We start from the raw sequence: 23,145 nt of genomic DNA, 5'->3' as shown, positions 1-23,145 counted from the left end.
ATTCTGTTATGTATTTTATTAAGTGACAGAAAACTGCATGTATGATTTTTCATTAATTTTAATGGTGTGGTTTTCTTTGCAAGCTAACTCAAATTAAATAAAGATTATGTTCTCAGTAGTTGCATGACTGAGGCATTAAAGACCCACTCAGATGAAAATTAATATTTTTAGTGTTTTTATTATTTTCTTGTGGCGTTTTTCTGATGATAGAGGAATAATTTTAAGGAAATTAAGCTTAAAATGTCATTTTTTTGAGTTCTGAATCGGGAGCAGACGAAAAAAAAATAAGGTTTAAAAAAGAGCTTATTTGCTCTTTGTAGAAAATATAGCAGGTGGGCTACAAGCTTCCTGCTCCGGTCTGTTCTGATCCACTTATAAAATAGGTCCGTGTACAACTTTGCTTTCCTCGTCTGAGCTGGGATCTGGATCAAAACCATACGGCATGATGGCTCCAATATTGCTCGCCATTTTGTTGCACCGCTTTTCTTAGGTTGGAGGTGTGAAGGGCTGTGGACTAATAGGAAACGCTGGTAAAAAGATAGCTCTGTCATTGGTGAACTCCTGTCACTCTGCAGAAACTATGTCCTAGAAAACAACACAGATTTTTGGATTTTGGCAAAAAGCAGCATCATCATAATTAAAATGCCGTATACTTATATAGCGCTTTTTTCTACCTTCTTTGAAGGCCCAAAGCGCTTTACAGTCACAGACCCATTCACACACTAAAGGATCACTTTTACAATAGATCAAAAGATTATTAGTGTGCGACTTTAAACAAACTACATTGACCGATGAAAGCTAAACCAAAAACTGTATGAGATGCCGTCAGGACCTCTAAAGTAACAATTTTTAAAGAAAAAGCAAAATTTGTATCAGCTGTATTTGTAATTTTGTAAATTTTTGTAATTTGTAATTTTTTGACATGAGAATGAGACCCTGCAAAAAACAAGTCAACTATGAACCCCAAAATATTATGTAGCAAGTCTCTTCACTAAGATTCAGCCTTCAACATTTAAACTCAAATTATTTTTTTGAAATAGATTTTCTTTTTACATTTATGTGTGTGTTGTAGGAAGGATGTTATGGCCTGTTCAGTATATATATATATTTATATATATATATATATTACAGAGAAACTGTTAGAAAATTTGCAGTCAAAGCAGCAGAAAACCTTTAAGAGCCAGAACACCAGAATCCATTTAACCCATTCATTCGGAATATCACTTATATGCATCATACCATTGAATCCAGGACTTCACTTAATTTGGGATCAGTTTGAATGGAATGGAAAACCCATTGAAATGGTAAAATGGTAAATGACATTTACTTGTATAGCACTTTACAATCTTCCATGAAGGCCCAAAGCGTTTTATAGTCACAGTCCTATTCACACACTGATGGCGGCTCCACTGCCGCCAACCTAAAACCACCAGCGGCAATGTGGGGTTCAGGGTCTTGCCCAAGGATGTTTCGACACATGGGCGGGCAAAGCGAGAATCACACCTGTCGCTGCACCAAGGCTCAATAGCTATTTTATTGAAGAATATTTTAATATGATTGGAAATAAAGTCAGGCATTAAGGGCTTAAAGTCAAATTATTTTGCATTGGTCTTAAATTAATTTTTTTCTCAGAAAGTGTCCCCATCTAAAGATTTAACTATCCAACCCAACAGTCAATGCTGAATGTCAAGCAGGAAGGCTATAATGAGTTAGGTGTGAACTTTAAGATAAAAGCCACTTTCACCCTTTGGTAAAGAATTCCTACCCCTCAAAATGTCCATCTTTTCTCCCCTGACATCCCTTTCATCAGTTGAACAAATGGAGATGAACCGACAGCCTTTAGTGTTGAACAGGTTTTATTGTTACTACCAGGGTTGTATAGTTTTGTTTTTTTGTCACAAAATATGTATATTTGTCTAAACTCCTTTTGTATTTTTACATTTTATTTTAATATATATATAAATTTAATATATTATCTACTCCCTTTAGGATTTTAACCAAAAAGGCCACCATGGAAAGGATCTTGGGGAAGGGACTTCATAAAAGACTCAAAAAGATAAAGCAGATTTGAAATAGATGATAAAAACATGATATGCAACAAAAGTTGTATTTACCAAAGGACTGTTTTTTGTGTACAAAAAAACACATCAACATCCATATAAACATAGATCACCACACACACGTTTTACTGCACAAAACAAATGACTATACAGACCCACGCACACTCATATATATATATATATATATATATATATACAGATTCACTCGCATACACATAAAAAATATATCATAAAAAAGTCTGTGTTGATGCAAGGGTGAGAAGACGTGTTTGCTTAGGTCAGTGCTTCTCAAATAGATGCAATGCCAGGGGGGGCGTGCAGTAGTGGCGGTTTTAGGCACAGGATATACTGTAAAGTTTATCTACTGACATTATATCAACAAGCCTGTGTGTGAGATATGTGAATCTTCTGGAGCAAAATATTGGTAAAAAGTTTGACTTTCTTTAAGATCTGTTTGTTAAACAAGACAATAAAAGATTTAAAGAATGAATTTTCTTTTTCCTAGGGGGGCATGGCAAAAAAATTATTGAGAAGCACTGGTTTAGGTGGATCTGTTTTTACTAAAATGTGCAATGATGAGGTAGACAAACACCGCAACCTCCGTACCTCCATCTCATTGAGCGAAACTGTTTTTTAGCTTTAAAATTTACAGATACTTCTCTCCCCCTGCATCTGTGGCACTCATGTCAAGCACAGAAAGCAAAAGAGAAGTTGCAACTAGAAAGTTAAGCATTGTTGTCAGATCTGTTCGAACCTGTCTCCATAGCACCCAGGCAGGTAATAATAATAATAATGGATTGGATTTGTCTGCGCATTTCCAGAGAACCACAAAGCATGCATGCAACTACTGAGCCACCATCGGTACCATTGCAGTGACCAAAGATGCCTAAAGCTTACTAATGTGTGGGGATTACTTCAATTTACACTATGTATGGGTATGGTATGGGAAACTGTGCTTCAGCTACGAAAGCTGTTCCCTAAATCACTCAGCTTCTCCCATTGAGGTCACTTGCATCAGCACGTGCAGCCCCCATCAGCCGCTCTTGCTAAAAACTGTTTGACCCCGATCCCTTTAAGAGCAGCTAGGCAAAAATGCAACTTCTCCTGTATAAAACCATCTAACTGTGGGCCTTGGTGATGAACTTTACTCGCTGCAAAACACTGTTTATAATTCCCCTCAAGATGCAAGCAGCTCCTGTCAATGTGACTGTTAGAAAATAAGTATGGGTTTCATTAACAAAGAGAAATATCTAAAAAAAAAACACACTTCATTAAGAATCTGTGAGAGTTAGACATCTGTTTCTAACATCAATAGAGGATATGCTTTTTTTCATGTATGATTTGAGATTTCAGATCCAAGCTTCTTTTTGGGAGAACTTTACTTCAGTGCCTGGAGGAAGGTGACTCACTCATACATATATAACAGTGGAGAGTGACCCACAAGGACCTGCAGTACAACTTAATCCAGAGTTAATCCAGCCATCCGCAGCCTGTGGGCTTCTATTTCTCCCACCTGGCCTTTACATGCTAGAGTATAAAGCTAATCTTGGCTTTTCACAGCCAGGATATTAGTTATGGTACACCGCTTTAATATCTTTACGTGTGTACAACACGCCCTGCTCGGTGAACTCGACCAGACTCCAGCTGGGCGTGCTGGAACCATTCAGACACTGGAGAAGATGCTGTGCATTGGTCTACTTCCATTCCACAAACAAAACATATAATCTTACCAGGCATGAGCACATTTTACTATGAGTCACTTAAACCACAATGTTTTAATGGAAGGTATGACTTAAATTTCTGAATACTTTTAGTTGAGTTTCACATGTTTATAGCTTGGCATGTATCATGTACACATTCACTGCTGCATTGTATTTACTCAGGGATGGTGCGATGGTGTTGGGGGGAGTTTATCTGTTTTGCTTAGCATGCAACAAAATGACATTAAATAAAACACTTATAGTGAATTGCAATAATATGGACAGAACTGTAGTTGGGTTAAAGGTGCTAAAACTGAATTGATCTGTGTTGTAATTGAATTAAATGGGACTATGTTTGATTAGACTTGAATATAAGTTTCTCTAAAAGATTGTCTGAAATGAGACTGAGAGTTTTCTGACTTCTACTCAGGTTCTTCAGGCATCCATAAACAACTGTTGGTACATTGATGTTGACTGAATTTTTCAAACTGCTTTGTAAAAGAAAAGCTTTTTACTCTCAATGTAGTTGACCTTATATGTAATTTGCGTAGCTGCCATTTTCTTTACCACCACCTATTTGTTCATCATAATAAATAAAAGTTTCCCTCTTAAAGCCAAATGGTTCTAAACTGCAAGTGCTTGGAATGAATGCTGACATCAGAAAGCATAAAGGTCGTCTATGTTGGCGCATTGCTGCCAGCTCTTGGAAAATACAACATTGGTTTTATAACTTTAAAAAGTCACACAAGAACAAAAACTGAATATTTAGATTTAAGTTTAAGTCACCGCAAGCACGACTCGGATAACCCTACTGGCAGAGGGAAAGCCAGCCCTAAGTCGCCATGCTTTCTCCCTAAAAAACACCTTCAGACATCACTACTGCTTCAAATACCCCAACAATTGGAGCCTTAGGGAGGGTCCAGATGGGTAGGGAATCGATTAGATTTGGTCTTGGGTGGAGGGGGGGAGGGGGAGGTTACCCTGAATAGGTTGCCAGTTTGTTGCAGGGACTCACATGTGAGAAAGTTTGGGCACTCCTGATAAATTCCAAGATTTTTCTTGACCTACATACACATGTGAAGCCAAAGCCAATGCTTTGGGGCTGTGTGGCCAGTGCAGGTACTGGAACTCTTGTCAAAGTTGAAGGTCGGATGGATTCCAGTCAGTATCAGCAGATTCTTACAAACCAACAGAGTGGCTCAGTGGTCTTGTGGTTAGAGTGTCCACCCTGTCCCTGGAAGGTCGTGGGTTCCAACCCAGGCCGAGTCATACCAGCGACTTTAAAAATGGCCTCCCTGCTCCCTGCCTTCCTGCTTGACACTCGGCGCGGCTGTGTCTTCAGCTCACTGCTCCCCCACAGTGAACAAATTTCGCACAGACAGAATAATGGGACTTTAACAATGTTCAAGAATCAGTGACAACGTTGAAGTTGCGCCGGGGCTGGATACTTCAACAAGACGATGACCCTAAACACTGCTCTAATTCTACAAAGGCAATCATGCAGAGGAACAAGTACAATGTTCTGGAACGGCCATCTCAGTCCCCAGACCTGATTATTATTGAAAATCAGTGGTGTCATTAAAAGCTGGCTGTCTGTGCTCGGAAGACTGAACTGACTGAACTGCAGATGTTTTGCAAAGAGGAATGGTCCAACATACTTTCAATCAGAATCCAGGCACTAGCTAGAGCTACAGGAAGCGATTGGAGGCTGTCATTTCTGCAAAAGGAGGATTTACTAAATATTGTTTCTGTTGGGGGGCCCAAATTTACGCACCTGGCTATTTTTGTTAAAGTAATTATTGCACAGTTTCTTTAAACCCAATAAACTTCATTTACTTCTCAAATATCAATGTGTTCATCTGCTAAATTATATATTTAACTGAAATCGATGATCCAAACAACCAATGATTTATGAAAAAAAATCTTGAAAATTATCAGGGGTGCCCAAACTTTCTCATACCACTGTACTCACATCGGGCAATTTAGAATCATTGGTTAACCTATGAAGCAGGTTTTTTGACCATGAGAGGAAACCAGAGTGTCTGCAGAAAAGCCACACACAAGCAAGGAGAACACGTAAACTACACACAGAAAGACCCCAGCTGGGATTTGAACCAGAGCCTTCTCTCTGTGAAGCAACAGCGCTAACCACTTGGCCCTTTTTCTGAAATACAGAAGCCCAACGGAGACAAAACTCTATACCGATTATTACTTTACTTAGACTTTTTTCCTATGAACCTAGATGGATTATATATTTAATCAGGCTACATTTTTAGGCTTTTGTTAGTGTTTCAAATTTCCCCCTGGAGATGGAAAAATTATACATTTGAAAAAGAATAAAATTGAAATTTTGTTTGTTTTGCCTCAAAATTTTGCACAAACTTGTTTTTTGTGATTGATTGATATCCCTTAAAAAGCCTAAAGCTTTACTGGCATATTTTTCCAGCCTGTCTGCCCATTTTCAGGTGCAGTGATGTGTCCAGCCACGATGACAACAAAAACGGTAAATGGCATATACATGTATAAAGCTTTTTTACCTTCCTCAAAGGCCCAAAGCGTTTTAATTCACAGTCCCATTCACCCGTTTACCCATTCCACCAGAGGAAATGAGATGTTCAGTGTCTTGCCCACCAAGAACACTGCGACATATGGGAGGGCAAGGCGGGAATCGTACCTGCAATCTGAATGAACACTCAGTTGAATTGAGCCAAGAAAAACAAAAACTCTGGTTTAAATAACCACGCTAGCTTTCCATCTCTCCTTAATTGCTTACTCATTTACTATATTATTCACATAAGTGTCTAGCTTTGGCAACAAGCAGAAGCAACAAAAGCATTAGGATTTTTCTCATTTCTGAACTGCTTCACAGTAAAGAAAAACGAGAGAAAAGCTTTTTCTTATTTTTTTTCCATCCGTTTCTTCAATAATGCTCTCCCAAGGTGACTCTTTCCTCCCTCACGCTGCCTCCTTCCATCACACATTCCCTAACTCCCCGTCAGAAAAGAATTTGCCGTAAAAGAGAGGAAGAGGTGCATGTGTGTGGGCATTAGCTGGTGTTTTTCTGAGCTCGTGGCTTGCATGTTTATGAGGTGAGAAGCACTGAAGTAGCAACTCGGGAGAAGAAGAGAGACGGGGCGAAGGCAAAGTGAAGTGGGATGGCAGACGGAGGAAAAGATGGATAAGGAAATGACTGCTCACATCAGGGGCTGGAGGCTGATGTCCTGTCAGAAGCTGCTGTTACCTTGTCGCAAGCTGCTTGTGCTCAATGGTCTAGACACAGAAAAGGGTTTAACTCAAAGATGCCAGATTTAATCTGAAGTAAAGCCTTCAAAACAGTGTGTGTTTTTGTTGAGCATTTCTCATTAACGACAAACCTAAGTGTTCATCTGTGCCAACATTTAGAAACTACCAACAGAAAAAAAGCCAAACGGGTCTGTGGCCAAAATGCTGCAGTTTCAATTTTCATCCATTTAGATCAGTTTTGTAATTATAGCCTAAACTTTGTGGCACTTTATCTGAAGAAACTTCTACGTATAGTAGCTTTCGCAGAATTGGAAATCATATACCAACATGATTAGCAAATTTAAAATTAGGTGTGGATGTAAAACAATTCTCATTAATGAAAAGAATTAACTCTCAGTCCCTTAAAATTCACACTTTATTTTAGGTTCTACATAAAGTGAAAAAATGAGGTGAAGGTAAATTACTGAAAAAAGTTAAATGAAAAGTCAGAATATTCTAATGCTAAGTAAGCAAGCACTTACCTTCTGTAAAGTGTTGCATATCAGCTGCTTTTCTCTGCTTCAGAATCTGCTAAAAGAAAAATAAATGCATCAATTCTTGAAGAGTTAAGTGCCAAAATAAATGAAAAAAATAATTCAAAAGGGGGTGGGCAAACTATGGTCCGAGGGCCAAATGCGCTAAACCGCTAAACTGTAGAATTGTTCAGTTCCTCAGAGTATGAGGTGAACTCACTGATCTCCTGAGTTTCTGTCTCTGTAGTTACATCCGCCAAACTGTTATATCAATAATGCTTATTAATGTTTTACTTTCCCTGTATTATCATAGATAGTTTAAAACAGATACCTTTGTCTAGGTTCAGATCGTTAACCTGTGTTCATGCGAGTCACTCATTTTTCCCGATCATCCAATTTCCACATGAACGCAGCAACTTGTGGCCCACATGTCAAAAATGTGCCAACCTCTGATTTAGAACAACCTTTTTTAGATTATGGTATTTATATTAAACTGATCTTCAGATTATATTATGTAATCTATAAAGTTTCTGTGAAAACATGAGGAGCAAATGCAGGTGATCACATGAAGTCTCTGCTCAGTTTTGAGACAGAGATTTAGATCTTTATTGTTCTCATAAAGTATTTTTAATCCAGAAACCTGGTGGCTATTGAAACTTTAATCTGGTAAAATGTTAGGGAATTCTTTAAAACTTTCTTTTTTTAAAACTTTTATAAATATCTTTTTTAGTAACTGGAGTTATAACCGATTTCTGCCTGTCCTAATTTGCATGTTATAAGTCTTTTATTTTTTCCTTTGCTCAACATCCCGACTGTTTTTGGCAAAAGGTGGATCCCTACTTTATTGTTACTCTGCTGCTGCACTGAAAAACTCAGGATTATTTGTGTGGAGCTACTTGAGGTTTCTCTCCCTCTCAGCTGTTTTGCAAATCCAAGTCTTCTTTTTAGCTTTTACGGCACACATACACACATTTTAATGTCTCCTCAACATTCATGCCGTAAAACATGTCTCTCTCTTTTTAGTTTTTTGCTTCCATATTTATGAGGTGCTCAGTGGCCCTTCTCGCTCTCAGTAACTGTGTGTGTTTTTTTATACCTACTATTAAACCACACTTCAACAGGCTTGGGTACTACTCTGTGAAAATGTCCATCCTTGTAATGTGGTGTAGTTTTGATGTAATTGAACCTTTCTGACTAGTTTAAAAATAGTACTTTCTTAGTAAAAATATCTCAGATATGGGGCCATCAGTGACTCATACACAACCCCTCATAGGGCTGCTCACAACCCGCTGTAGCCTGGCCGCCTGAGTCATCAACTCTGCTCTGCAACTTCTAAAAAGTGATTCCTAATTATTATTAGGGCAATTTCAGCACCAAGATTATCTGCCTTTTTACATATGCGGCGCACAGCTGCCTTACTAAATTACCCACCAACTCTAAAGTCCTTAATGCCAGCATAACAAGACTGTCATTGCCTCACAGCCTTTTGTCATCAATCCAAATGTTTCTGCATTCTGCTATCAAAGTTGTCTCATTTGCAGCCTGGTTTAGATTATCGACTTTGTGAGAAGCGATGGAAATGGAAAAGTAAACGGGGCCGTGGTAAACACAGCAGAAAAGAAGAATCGTCTCTATTTTACATTTAAAAAAAAAATGGAATTACATAATTTAAGATGAGCATGACATTTAGTGAAAGTCCTATTAGAGCAAGCATGTCCAAAGTCTGGGCCAAATGTAGACCATGTTGAAATTTCAAACTCAAAAATGTTTGAGACCGAACTTCTGTGATAAAATCAATAACATACCCCCCTACCCACATTTTCGATGGTGATTGGCTGAAATCCATCTTCCTGTGGTGTGTTTTACCTCTGATTTCTTCTTTAAACTTTCCTATTATTTTATTATTTTCTACTAATTTTTTTCACAATATAAATGTGTGTGATTCTATATTTTGTTCACTGTTATTTTGTGTTCCTGCCAGGGGACTATGGATGCAAATTGGCGACATTGCTAGAATCCGGTGTATTAACATCTATCTCTAGTAGATGTATATTAATACATTGTCCCCATCAAACAGATAAACTGAAATTATATTTTGTGCCGATGAAACCTGTGGCAGCGCTGTCGTATCACCCTTCTGTGACACTTTTTCTAAAACGTTGACTGTAAATAAAAAAGAACAGTTGACATTTTCACCATTAAACATTTTCACCTCACAGAATCTGTCCCTTTTTGCAAAAAGCTTGGACACCCATTTACTAGAGAGAGGGGGGGGGGGTAATCATAGCACTCCTGATGATGCCATCTGTTTGCACAAATCAATTTGAAAAAGATTCGTTTTTAAAAATAGGAATAAGCATAGGCAAAACAAAAGTGTCTGACAAAATTAACATGCATCATTTTTCTAAACTGGCGTTGTCCTGATCAGGGACTTGTGGTTGCTTGAGAAGTTGACAGGAAGGGCATCCAGTGTAAAAATATCTGCCAAACCCCCTTTGCAAATCAGTTGCTGTGGCAAAATACTGAAAGGTTAACAAAAATAAATGACATCACACATTCATACATCCATTTCTAAACCTGCATGGTCCCACTTATTGGGAGAAGGTTGGGAGAATGGACACCCAGACTAGTCCATCGTCTGGTGTCTTACTTTTTTTGTACAATTTCTGTTTTCAGTATATTCCAGTTCATTCCAGTTTTGAATGATTGTGCTTCAAATTCAGTTTTATATACAAAGGCAGTTAAAGTGGCAGGCTGAGTCATGCAGGAGCTAGCTGTCATTTAATTGTCAGTCAGTCCTTAGCCGATTCTCTGCCAAATGCATGAGAGAAAGGGGGACTCCACAGGCTGGAAAATGAGCGGGAGAGGCCATTCTCGCTGCTCCATCTGTTCATTCACATCAGCATGCAACTTGTATCATGAAGCCTGAAGGTTGGCTCTGCCCTCAGGGTTGCAGAGATTATTATGGGCTGCAGCATAAGAAAGAAGGAGGGATAAGTCTCTGAATCTCTGGGAAAGAAACTTACTTATTAGCAAATACTCTCAATCTGAATGGGCTGACTCATTTCGCTCACAATTGGAGGAATAAAAAGCTCTGCAGAAGCAGCATAATGGGTTCAAATGGAGCCTTTCTCGACAGCCATTTTTCATTATTGCTTTTTTGTGTGCACAATGCATATGAGCTTGAAAGAAAGAGTCAGCGTTTTATGATGTGGCAATAATGGGGCCTTGTCATTGCTTATTTCACGATTTGGTAAATATTTTTACTTACACCTGTTGGCATTAGTGAGGTTATTATTACTTGATGTACGATTACTACATTGCCATAAAATCTACAATAGGTATTTGAACCCAGGAATTCTGGCCACCTTACTTTTATTCAGCTTCTTCAAAAAGAAATCGGAAAGCAAGCGCAATGCGCCGCAGGATGCGGCTTCTTTTGGAACAGGTCCGGACGGCTCTGCTGTAAGCATCCGCCCTCTTAATCTGCCCTTTAGTGAGAATCGGAACCCAATCAGCTGCAGTCTGTCCTCTGACATGCCCCTCTTGAGATTTTCATACAAAATCAGACTTTTCTTCTCCACCACGTTGGATCAGACGAATAGAAAGTTAAGCATAATGGGGCAAAACCAAGTCACAGACCAGTGGAGTGTGAGAGAAAGAAACAAAGAAAGAGACCGAGTCAGAGAGGGCTTATGGAAATGTAATATCCGGCTGATAAATCATAGTGACTGTCAGGTGCTCAGTCATCTGATAATGTGACAGACAGAGGGCTGATGGCTTCCTCTCCAGCCCATTGCTAATTATAGAAAGGCATAATGAGGCCAGATTCGCAGGGTGTGTTATCAGCAAATGTGTGGAAGTGCTCTAATCATTGTTTGTGGCTTGTTTTTATAAAAAATTCAATCAAGCCTTTTAATAAATGTGGAAAAATGATATGATACATGACTGAGATGCAATGTTTAAAGACTTCCCGCTGTTGTGTTTATTATCGAAGAGAAGACGGGCAGAACAGACATCTATTTGTTCAGTTTACAAAAACTAATAATACATTTTTCTTATAAATCTTTTTATTCAGGAATTCTGAATTATAACATCTGCAGATTTGGTAAATGCCAACAAAAACATTACTTTTTTTTGTGCTGGTTTTTTGCGTAATTTCTGAGGGAGCATCAAGTAAAAATTGACTGCAATTGTGTCAGCTTTTCCAACTTGATGTATGATAAACACTGCTAAATTAGAAGAGCATCCTGTAGCAGCGCTGCAGCATAACTGCTCCTTAGTGGCCGCTAAAACCTGGGCGGCAGACCGATAGTGCTCAATGGGCCAGAGGGAAAAAAACCCCAACATAAACATAATTATTCCTAGTCATGTTTATCATTTCATTCTAAAGAAAGTTTTATTATGGAAAACTATTGTACTCTCTCAATCACATCCTAGTCATTCTTGACGCATGTCAAGTCGCTCGGTCACGTGTCGAAAATACATCCACTGCTTTTTAAAGCAGCTACACTCACAAGTTATATTTGGAAAAGAAAAAAACCAGTGAGGAAACGGAAGTTTTCAAAATGAAAGAAAGCTGTATTTAACAGACTGGGAGTTTTTACTCCATATGGCTTTATTGCAACAGTTGTTCCCACACACCATAATAATATTAATGCAGTATATTAAGCAACCGACTGTTTAATGTTCAGAAGAGGCTGCTAATAATGTTATTCAAACGATGGATCAGGTTTATTATTATATTTATAAAATATCGGTTTTAGCGACATTCCTTTTTTCTTTTTGTACTTCTCTGAAAAACAAAGTGTAGATAAAAATATCTACACTTTGTAACATAAACTCTTAATCTTTTGTTGTTATTTTTTATCTGTTAGACAAAAACGACGAGGAAGGTGAGAAAACTTTGTAAAACCACAAAAAAACTTGACTCCATTGGATTTAAGAAAAAATAACTTCGGTTTTGTGCATCTGTCACGTGATACTCGTGTTTTAAAGTAAAAGAACTAAGGAAAACAGAATTCTGCTAATCTTGTGCATTTTATTGTTGATTTTTTATGTTTTTGACTGTCAAGAACAGTTTTAGCTCGATAGGTGCTAGTTTAACTAGTAATGATCATTTCCGTTTTTGGGGTTGACCGTGGTGCAGCGGTAGGGTGGTCGACCCATTAACTTACGATTGCAGGTTTGATTCCCGCCTTGCATGCCCATGAGTCGTTGTGTCCTTGGACAAGACACTGAACCCCACCTTGCCTCTGGTGGGAGGTTGGGGCCAGTGTTCAGCAGCGGTGAATGGGTCTGTGACTGTAAAGCGCTTTGGGCCTTGTAGGTAGAAAAGCACTATATAAGTATACGCCATTTACCAGTTATAAATATGTAATGGTAAATACACTGAAATACATCAATTCAGCCTCCCAAAAAATGAAGATTGGCCAACTGTAGAGCTGTGACAATCACTGCATAAAAGTGACTGAGAATCCACATTTTCCTCCAGGTAACTACCTAAAGTGTCTAAATATGGCCTCTTATTCTGAGTGTATTTTTCAGCTGCCTGATCCACAGAGAATTTAGAGTTTGACTGTTAATCCTCTTAAAAGTGGTGGTTTTAGTCTTTGCCCTAAAGAATTCTTCAGTATTAAGGAATAACTCTGGCTAAACTTTCAATAACATGAGAGGAGAAACTAGTGTCAACAATAATAAGGACTGAGGTCATTTCATTTTTAAAATTTGAGGAGGGACCTTCTGATGCTACGCTCACATATTCTTAAATGCCGCAGAGCAGTGACCTAAATCCTAGTTTTTGAGCACATTTGGCAGGTGGCCGGCAGTCGCATTTTTACACACCGCATGGCGGCCACAGAGGTTTTAAGAAACAGAAAATAATCTACGGCAACCAAACGTTTTTTTTTATTTTTACGTCAGCTTTTGACATGAACCAGGGGCCCAACAATGACTGGATGTCAATCTGGTGATCCCGGCCATCGTAGGTCCTGCATATAAATGGATAGACAGCATTGATGCTGCACAAAACTCTTCATGGTGTTGACAGCACCACAATGACTCTGAGACCTGCATCTTGCCAAATTGTGGGAGTTGCTGAGAAGAATACGAAGCAGACAGAACATTTTGCTTTCTTCACTACTCAGAATATGAGCAACGGGCAAGGGGGAATGAGAAGAAGTACAGTATATGGACAGTATATATATTTACTTAAGCAGCTGGTGACACTATATGGACGGCCACAACCCAAAGACATTTACACATTGTCCAATCAAAGCTGCTGCCAGCCGGCGATCAGGCTGCCTCCACCCTGTAGCTGCCCGACTTTGGCTACGTTCACACTGCAGGCTTAAACGACCCAATTCCGATTTTTTTGCCCCTATGCGACCCAATTCCGATCTTTTCATGACAGTCTGAATGACACAGATCCGATCTTTTCAAATGCGACCCAGGCCACTTGGATTTGCCGTCCTGAATCCGAAACGTATCCGATCTTTTCAATTGCGACCGCCGTCTGACCGGCCAGGCCACCTAAATCCGAATCGTACGTCATCGATACGCAACAAACGTCATCATTCGGCGTTGAAATAGGCGGGAACGAAAACGTAAACAGCAACCACGGCGGACGATGCTGCCAAACTCCAGGGCTCTTATCGCAACCGGGCGGTTTTTGAAAAAAATTAACAGCTAAATGGCCAAGCGTGGTGTTGAACATTTTCTCGCGAGTACTTTTTTTTCTTTCTCCCCTTCCCGACCGTGGTCAGAAGCGCGTGGGACCCAAGGCGGATCCTCCTCCTCCTCCCTGTTCTGACCCTTAGATTCTCCAGGATTCTCCGGAATGGGTTAATAAAGAGTCCATAGCATTTATTCTGGGGGAAACCTTCTTTTATTACCGTTGTCCTTCCTCCATAACACACAATATGAATGCGCGCCCACACTGCTGCCCCCCCATTCTCTCCCGCTGCACGCGCTCTTTTCCTGTCCCTTACACAAACGCGCGTGCGCGTGGGCCCGATACATTCAACAACAGTGGTTACAGACGATCCCCGCTCCAATGCCTCCTTAAAAATGGGAAGGTTGTTATTGTGCTGGCTCCTTTGTGAAAATAAATTTATTAATGAAAAAGAGCTCCTTGTTGACAACACTGTTGTTGACATCAATGTTAACGTAAGCTACTTCCGCAAACAACGAGTGACGTCATTCGACGTTGAGTACTCTTCTGCGCATGCGGGTCAACTCTGGGTTGTTTCACGGTCACACTGTAGATCACAAAAGTTCGGATTTACTTGGAAATGTGAACGGTCTAGCAAACAATTCAGATTTTTTCAAAAAATCGGAATTGAGCATTAAGCCCTGCAGTGTGAACGTAGTCTTTGTCAAGACATCATCACCGCCTGACTGACTGTTGCCTGACTGCATTCATGATCACTCCTACGGTTTTTCTAAAAAGCTGAAACTAGTCTTGAAAATTCTGCCAATGCCTCCTGTCACATCCACAAATGTACAGGTAGGGCTGGAGTGTAAGTAACATAAACACACGCAATGAATGATATTTAAAAGTTTTTATTGAAGAGGAGGAGCGAAGGTAGGGACCAAGGTCGAGGTAAAGGAATGAAATAAAGAAAACAAAACACAGCCTAACTATCACTGCTCTAGAACAGAACCAGAAAACAAAAGTCTCACTGACTTATCTACAAAGAGGTGATTAAACATACAAGGGGTGGTAACAACCAACTTACCTAGTGTATTTAACAGAAAGCAAGCTAAATGAGGTGTACAGGGTACCCTGTCCTACCTGTCCACAAACCTCCCACAATCTCTAACATAAAGAGCTGTTCACATTCATCTGGGTTGTGATCCAGAAAGAGCTCTGCTCTCAAGTGATCACAGGAGCTCATATTCAGGCCTGGTGGCTGGCTCTGGGGCCTGATTGCACGGCTCGTCAGGTCTCCACCAGGTGTCTTCACTCACCGGAAGGAAGCATATGGAGCAAATACAGAGGGAGGAGGAAAAAACAGTGAAAAACCCCTGCATGCTACACCTCCATTGCACAGTGGCAGTTGTAGTTGTGACCACGGCCTTAGTCTCTCAATAAGAAATGAAATGTTACACAAAAACAGAATTAGTCAGATTACGCTGATTCTACATAGTTCCAAACTAATCTATTTTGGTCTTTGCATTTGCCTCAGGTTTAAATAAATGCATTTTATTGTTTGGCGATTTTTCTGAAAACTGAAAATATTTTCAGGAGCAAAGGCATCAGGGGGCAATGACTTTGACTGAAAAACAAAGGTGGAGCGCTACAGCTTTTCAAGTTAATATATTATTAATTGGTAATTAAAAGAGCTCTGTCGGCTGAAGGTGAAAAAGACTGGGAGGGACACGCTGCCTCGACTAAGCAGCTCAACCAACAGCAGCCAAAAGATGAGATTCCCTCTAAGTTTAGAAGGACACAGAATACTATAATCATCTAACTACAGATTTACAAAAGTTTGGAAACAAGTAAGCGCGTTCATAAATTAAGAATACTTGTTGGAACCTTTTTTGAAAAGCAAAGTATATACAGTAGTTTTTACCTTGGAGGCAAAATAAAACAAACACAAAAATGTGAATTTTAAAGTTGCCATCCTGTTTTACAGAACAAAGAAACACAAAGAAAGGTTTCAAACTAAATAAGTGATGTCATTTTTTAAAAAGTTTCCAAGTTTTTATAGACCACATTACTGCCTAACTTCTGTTTTCTATTGATACTAAACAAAATGCAAAAAGAGATTAACAGGCCAGAAGGGGGTTTAGACCTACTATAAAATTCCATAATAAAGTTACTGTTCCTTTATCAGGAGTACATTTATATTTTGTTAATTAATGATATTAAATCTTGCATTTTGCATAACTTTATATTGCGTATATGACTTTCTGCCTTTTACACACTCAAATGCAACATGTTCATTTCCTTCAGCTTCTATTACCTTTTTGCCCTGGGAAAAGTACAATAACCTCTCAACTTTTTAAAAAATGATCAGCACCGCTAGAAACTTCATTCTAAGCAGAATTCCCTCCATAACCTCAGTCTGCCTCACCTCTGTTCTCCCTTAAGCCAAACATTTTGCTGACCAAGACTTAACCAGCCGTCAAAAGTTACACTTTTCTTTTTATTCATGGTTCATTTTTGTGAAGTCTGCTCGTAACGGGCTCCAATAAACCTTGACGTTCTCATTTTATTCCAGGCGAGGAGAGACCTGGGTCTGGAGTTTTTGTGTGGAGGTGGCACTGTTTAAAACTTCTTTTTCTCTCTTTTTTGCATTACTGCTACATTAATGGGTTTGACCAGAAACATGAAGGGAGAACTTTTGCTATTTCACTTTGGGAAAGCCCAACCATGGACGTTACAATTTGGGCTTTTCCAGAGTGTAATTTCAAATTCAATGTGTTTGTTATGTTTTATTGTTTATGATACAATAATTGAATTGCCTTAAAAATATTAGTTTTGAGTAGAAGTTTGAAATATGTTAGAAAGAAAACCAGTAATATATTTGTATACATCTCCCCAAAAACCCTTTTTAGCAGCAATCCCAACACCCAAAGAATCACCTGGCATGAAGGGTCATCAAAAATGCAGATTTTTACTGTTATTATGTTCATACTCAGGCTGTGAGAAGCATGTTTTCCATGAAAATGATTAGCCTAAGCAGACAGGACAAAAATCACACACATGTAAGGCCTTCACTAGACGGCTGTTGCTCTTGTGGCAAACCGTCAAATGGAGCATTAATAACTGAACCTGTCAAAAAGCCTTGTGTGATAGGAAATAAAATCTCACACAATCATCTTGCTTATACTATCTTCTTGAGGCTGTGCTGAAATATGTTTGTCACTTAGTGTTTGATGGACAACCAGCTGTCCAGAAATGATATGTTGTGCACAAAATATTTATGTGTATGTGTTGGAGCCAGCTTTTAAGCATGATCCTGTGAAGTCGGCATAGATCATTTGGAAAGCTGCTACATTAGCTCTCTGTAGATTCATAGCTTTATTTTTCATTAAAATATCTGAGATTCCTTTCAACCTTTTCAACCCTTTTTTGCTTTTCACCTCTGTCTGCTCCACCACCCCATGTCTTTCTAGCATCACCCCTTATTCTTTCACCATTTCCTGTGAAGAACTGTGGGACGGGGAGAGCAGGGACTGCGTTAGGAGAGATGACTATTTGTCAAAATGTATTGATACGCAGAAGATGTAAAAAAGAAGCACAAGGGATCAAAGGAACAGATCAAAGATAGACAAAAGCAATGACATGTAACCTGAGAGTAGGGTTAAGTCTCACCAATAATTTCCAGAATCAATTTGATTCGATTTACCAGAGCCTGATTCGATTTTTAAATTTCTTTTGATTCAATTCGGTTTTGAATTTACACGGGGCAGCAGTCTAAGCAAAGATGCCCAGACTTCCCTTGCCCAGGCCACTTCCTCCAGGCATAGATTCCTCCTCGTTCCCAGGCCAGCTGACAGACATAGTCTCTCCAGCGTGTCTCTCCAGGGGAAGCTCATTTCAGTTGCTTGTATTCGGGACCTTGTTCTTTTGGTCATGACCCAGAGCTTATGACCATAGGTGAGTATTGGAAGGATGATCGACCGGTAAATTGATAGCTTTGCTTTTTGGTTCAGCTCTCTCTTCACCACAACGGACCGGTACAGCGAACCCATAACTACAGACGCTGCTCCAATCCGCCTGTCAATGTCACGCTGCGGTCCTCCCTCACTCATGAACAAGACCCCAAGAAATTTAAACTCCTCCACCGGGGGCAGGAACACTCTACCCACCAAGAGATGGCAAACTACCTTTCTCTGGTCCAGAACCGGACAAACTGCATATTAAAAAAAAAAAAAAAAAAGCATTTCAAATCAGAAATGGTAGTGTATAATGATTTCCACATAACTTTCTGTTGGCAAAAACTTGACAAGACCATCAGAAAATGTGAGATAGAATGTGATAACGTTTTATTTCAAATGTCCATGTTAAGAAATAAAAAGCAAGTGAGACTTTCACAAGACCAAGTAAAATGAAAGAGGCCTACTTTCAGGGGACTGAGCCCTGAATGATGCGGTGTAGGGCTGGGCGTTATGGCCTAAAAATAAAATCTCTGATTTATTTTTATTTGATTTCCGATTTTTTTTCCCGACCCCCCCCACTTAAGGAAAGTAATAAGTACAAACGGCAGACATCTTAAGTTAAAGCAAATTTTGCTTTTATTTAATCAAACTTTCTGGGATGAATAATAAACAAAATCCCTTTCCTAGGGATGGGTACCGAGCCCCGGTATTGAACGAGCCCAGAGGCAACATTCTTCAAGACCGCAGTGTCGGTAAGATCTGACGTCAACGGTTCTGCTATCGGTACTGGAGAAGTCGCTTTTTTTTTGTGTCCCACAAGATATAAACTAGAGCTGTGACTACAGCGTGCACAAGTGTTGGGGGTGCGCGCGCGTTCATGTTTAGTGTTACTGGAGTGAAGGAGGACAGTAAAAGGTTTCCCCCAGGTGTTGGAATAGGTTTGTGGTGCTGCTGCCTTTGACTGCGATGGGCTTTAGGCAAATGTTGCAGCGTGGGGAAAGGGTCAGCAAACCCATACCAGTTCCAAACAACAGATGATTTTATTCCTTTCTTGGGAACAAATTCCCACTCTCACTGGTAGCCATGTTGTCGCTTGCTGTTTCGTGTGTGCTATGATATTGTTTGTCCCTTGCCATACCGCCGTGTGAAACTAACGCTACGGAAGCTCTGGGGAGCCAAAAATGCACCCTTACACAAAAACTCAATGTAGTTATTCTTTAAATCGCTCGTAACAAAAAATTTGAATTAATTCATTCAATCGATTTTTCGCCCAGGCCTGATGAGGCGTTGTTTTTTCATTCGGACCTCTCATGAGTCACTACATCTCTTTCTCTTAAGGCTTGGTGTACTACACCATCTAAGTACTTTTGCCACATTAAGCTCCATCACAGAAAAGGAAAATATACACCACCTAGTTCCTCTCCTTGTTAATTTTGGCTCTTCCGCATTTTGGCTCTGCTTTGTTTTTCTTTTTTTTTCCTCTAGAGGTTGGTGTGAAAGCCCTTTGCTCCACCTCACATCGGGTTTTCATCATCTCTTCAGGTTCAGTGTAGGTGAAGGCTTTCTGATCCTTTAGCCCTTGAGGAGCTTGGTGTTTATCTGGACCAATTGGACTCTGAACTGTGGAACTGCACATCGAATTATGTTTCTTTTTTTTTTTAATAAGACTCAAATTATGTAATAAAAATGGCCTAAGAAAAACGAGGCTTGTATCCATGGAAACATACATGGTTTTAGGACAAGTCAAAATGGGATAAAATATTTTAACAATGTTAATTAGAGGATTTAAAGGTGGGGAGACTCTTAATTAGAGACAGAAATAGACAAAGAATCTGCCTTGTCGTTCCTGTACTTTCTCTGCAAACATGCGTCTAGACTCAGATGGATGAATGGACGAACTCTGGAGGAGATTATAGAGCGAGCGATGGAAAAGACTGATAGCAAAGACCGTCCTTTCCGCTACAATGAACGGCACTTTTGCCAGTCAACAAAACATGGCCATTAACAGGCTTTAATGATGCTTACAGGGACCCACCCCCTCCCACACTCGCACTCTTGGGTAAGGAACAAACAGTCACACATGCTCGCATGCAGGTGCTGCATTCAAATGACTGATATTGTTAATCCGATATGAGCTGGATATTGATAATGTGTTCACTGTTGATAAATCCTAATCACTGAATGAGGGCTTCCTTGCATGTCTGATTTCATTACAAGCATTCATAGCATTATGAGTTACTTTACACCATGTGGAGTCTCAAATCAGATTTAATTGAGTTCAGGAGTGGATGGACATGTGATTACAGCTGTGGTCCTGCAATGGATCGCAGTTTTACGGGTCAGGTTCCGACTGCTTAATCCTCAAAGTCGAATAACACGCGAAAAAGGATTATGAAACATTTTGGTGTAATGCTGTGGGATTAAATAAAGCCACTTTTTTGAATGGTGACAGTTCATCACTGCATCAAGGGTGTTTGGGTCCGCTGCTAAGAGATGCTGGGGTTTCTAGAGGAAAAGACTCAAACCCTGATCTGCTATACTTATTTTGGCAAAGCGGTGTGACAGATGAGGCTCAGGAACTAGTAAAACACCTGCACATGTTCATTTTGCTGGAGTTCTGGGTTTTCAAGACTGCATCACAGTTATCAGGATCAATAGAAAAGTTTGACTTTATATCAAATAGCTCTTATGGCAGATTTGCACTAGTCGATCTTGGGTGCGTTTCCCTTGCATTGTGTGGGGAAACCGTCTCACGACCGCTTACATTGTCTCCTTGTGTCTCCGGTCTGTCTCCCCTCCACCCTGGCTAGCAGAGGAGTGGTTTTTCCTCCCACCCCCTTGTCGACTATTCCAAAACTTTGTCAATTCCCTCTCCTTCCTCACTGTATCCTTGTAAAATTGAAGTTTGTGTCATAAATGATGCTGTTTTTTAGTAAATCCAAAAATTAAACTTTCATTGTCCTTGGCAAAAATGGACAACGTTGTTTTCCACGGTGTTAACATTCATTTCAACAGAAGTTTTTTTTTTTTAAGCCCGGACCTGATTACCACTTTTTTTTATCACCAAACTGATGCGTTGACAGACCAAAAATAGAAATTTAGCTTGCAATGTGGAGTTACGGACATCAGATGCACATGACGCAGGCGATGTAGAGATGCATTGTAGATGGATTCGGGTAAATCAGCCTTTGCATGTTTTTGTTGCTCCGTGGAGAAAGTGTGTTAGTGTGTTAGTCTGGGTGTAGTGCAGGCAGCGCAGAATCTTCCTAGAAGTGGCTGTTCCTCATTTTGTGACGTCACAATGGGAGGACCCACTCAATTTTGTGGATTGGTAGGATCTGGTGCTCAGAGAGCAGGCTTTAAGAGGAATGCTCAGAAATGCATGAATGGATCAAAATACCCCAATTGGGGTTGTTTTTTTGTGAGGACATTACAATACACTTGAAAGCTCTGAAAGTTGTTTTGCATGATATAAGACCTTTAAGGTCATTGCACGCCCTGGGATGCAAACCCAGGTTTCCTGCACTCCAGTCTTACACTCAGCCAACTACCTTTAAAATGTGCCGTAAATATGTTCTGAAAAGAAAAGAGCAGTCAGTGATGAAGCAAACCAATGTACTAAAGATTAAAAAAAAAACAAATCAATCTAATAATTTAGTCAACTAACCTTTATTTAGATATTATAGAGTTATGCCCAAATGTTAGAGAGCCACAAGGTTTTTTGAAACAAGCATGGCAGGATTAAACCAGTAAAGTGGCAATACAAAATAAAAAATATAAATAAAATAAAACATCACAGTACCTCAAATCTGAGCAAGAAGGTTCTTGTTTTGCCAAAAGAAAACTGGAATTCTGTGGAAAAAGGGAAAAAAAAAATCCAAAAGGCTTTGAGGAAAGAGAGAAAGCTCGACTGTGAGCCGGCCTGGTACAAAACACCAAATGATGGTGAAGTGTTGGTGAGTGGATAGAAGGCTGGCCCTTAATGTAACAGGGAACAGGTGCATCAGCCACATGAGACCAACCTGGAGGAAAAGAAAAGACGCATGTGTGCACACCCACACAAACACACAACGGGGCCAGGATCCTGACAATGCCTGGAATACTTTCCAGTTTTACCATCTGTGAAGTGGACTTTTTTTTGTTAAATCCTATGCCAGAACTTTAGCCGTTTTACTGTTTTTAGAGCAATCTGCCTAAATGATCTGTTTTAGGAAATATCAGCATTTTTCACTAATGCAAATTGAAAAAAATACAAAGACATTGTTTAGATTTCTACAAAAAATGACTTGAAATTTCCCAGAGGGTTTATGAAGGGGAAACCATTTGAAAATTGCTACTTTGGAATACTTTAGCACATGTCTGCCATCGTCGGTTTTAGACCACAAATCCCATTTTATGGGTTGTGTATCTTCCAGTAGTCTTCATTCCATAAATTCTCCATAAAACCTCAGAACCCAATACACTGTTGGACTCCAGAGCCTCATCAGCAGGACCTCTGGAAAATCAGTTCAAGTACTGTGATGGCTATTAGCCACATAAACTGTAAAATACAAACAGGCACGACATTTCAGGTTTGAAATGTCGTGTACTTTGAAGATCTTCTGTTTCTCAGACAGGAATAATGTTTCTCTGTCACTGCTATTTTTTTACTGGACTCAGTCTTGCAAATACACATTTTCTTGATTACCCAAGTCCAGCTGTTGAACTGCAGTTCCTGAGGGAGGAGGATTTTTCATTGCACAGCTTGCCCACTATGGAGTGCAATGGTGATCCCATTGCACAGCTGTGTGTTTTCCCTTCCCAATTTCCCTTGAAATTGGAAAACAGGTTGAGTTTGGGCAGATGTCCAACAGATCGCAAATGCATTCAGCTGTTCGCTTGGCTCTGTCAGGCAGGGTTGGGTCTCAGTGACCTCTGAAGTAACTCGCACGTGAAAGTATTACCGTTAGCAGTTAGAACTGAAAGCCTTGGTCACATCTGCCCTTACTGGTGGATACAGGCTGTCTGCAGGTGAAAGAT

The 23,145-nt window shown here is 39.8% G+C and overlaps 1 long non-coding RNA gene across 1 annotated transcript; it reads right to left on the bottom strand.

Annotated features, from left to right (window-relative positions):
• Nucleotides 1-6,916: 6,916 nt before the first annotated feature.
• Nucleotides 6,917-22,538, bottom strand: LOC110015776. The gene is made up of 3 exons (XR_002291034.2): nt 21,929-22,538; nt 7,525-7,570; nt 6,917-7,030 (listed from the first exon to the last, which is right to left on the bottom strand). It is a non-coding gene; the product is annotated as an uncharacterized LOC110015776 (long non-coding RNA).
• Nucleotides 22,539-23,145: the final 607 nt, after the last annotated feature.

This window comes from Oryzias latipes, chromosome 10, assembly GCF_002234675.1.
Source record: "Oryzias latipes chromosome 10, ASM223467v1".
In the NCBI taxonomy this organism is placed as follows: domain Eukaryota; kingdom Metazoa; phylum Chordata; class Actinopteri; order Beloniformes; family Adrianichthyidae; genus Oryzias; species Oryzias latipes.
The sequence above is the reverse complement of the archived record's forward strand: the minus strand, read 5'-3'. Positions and strand labels throughout refer to the sequence as shown.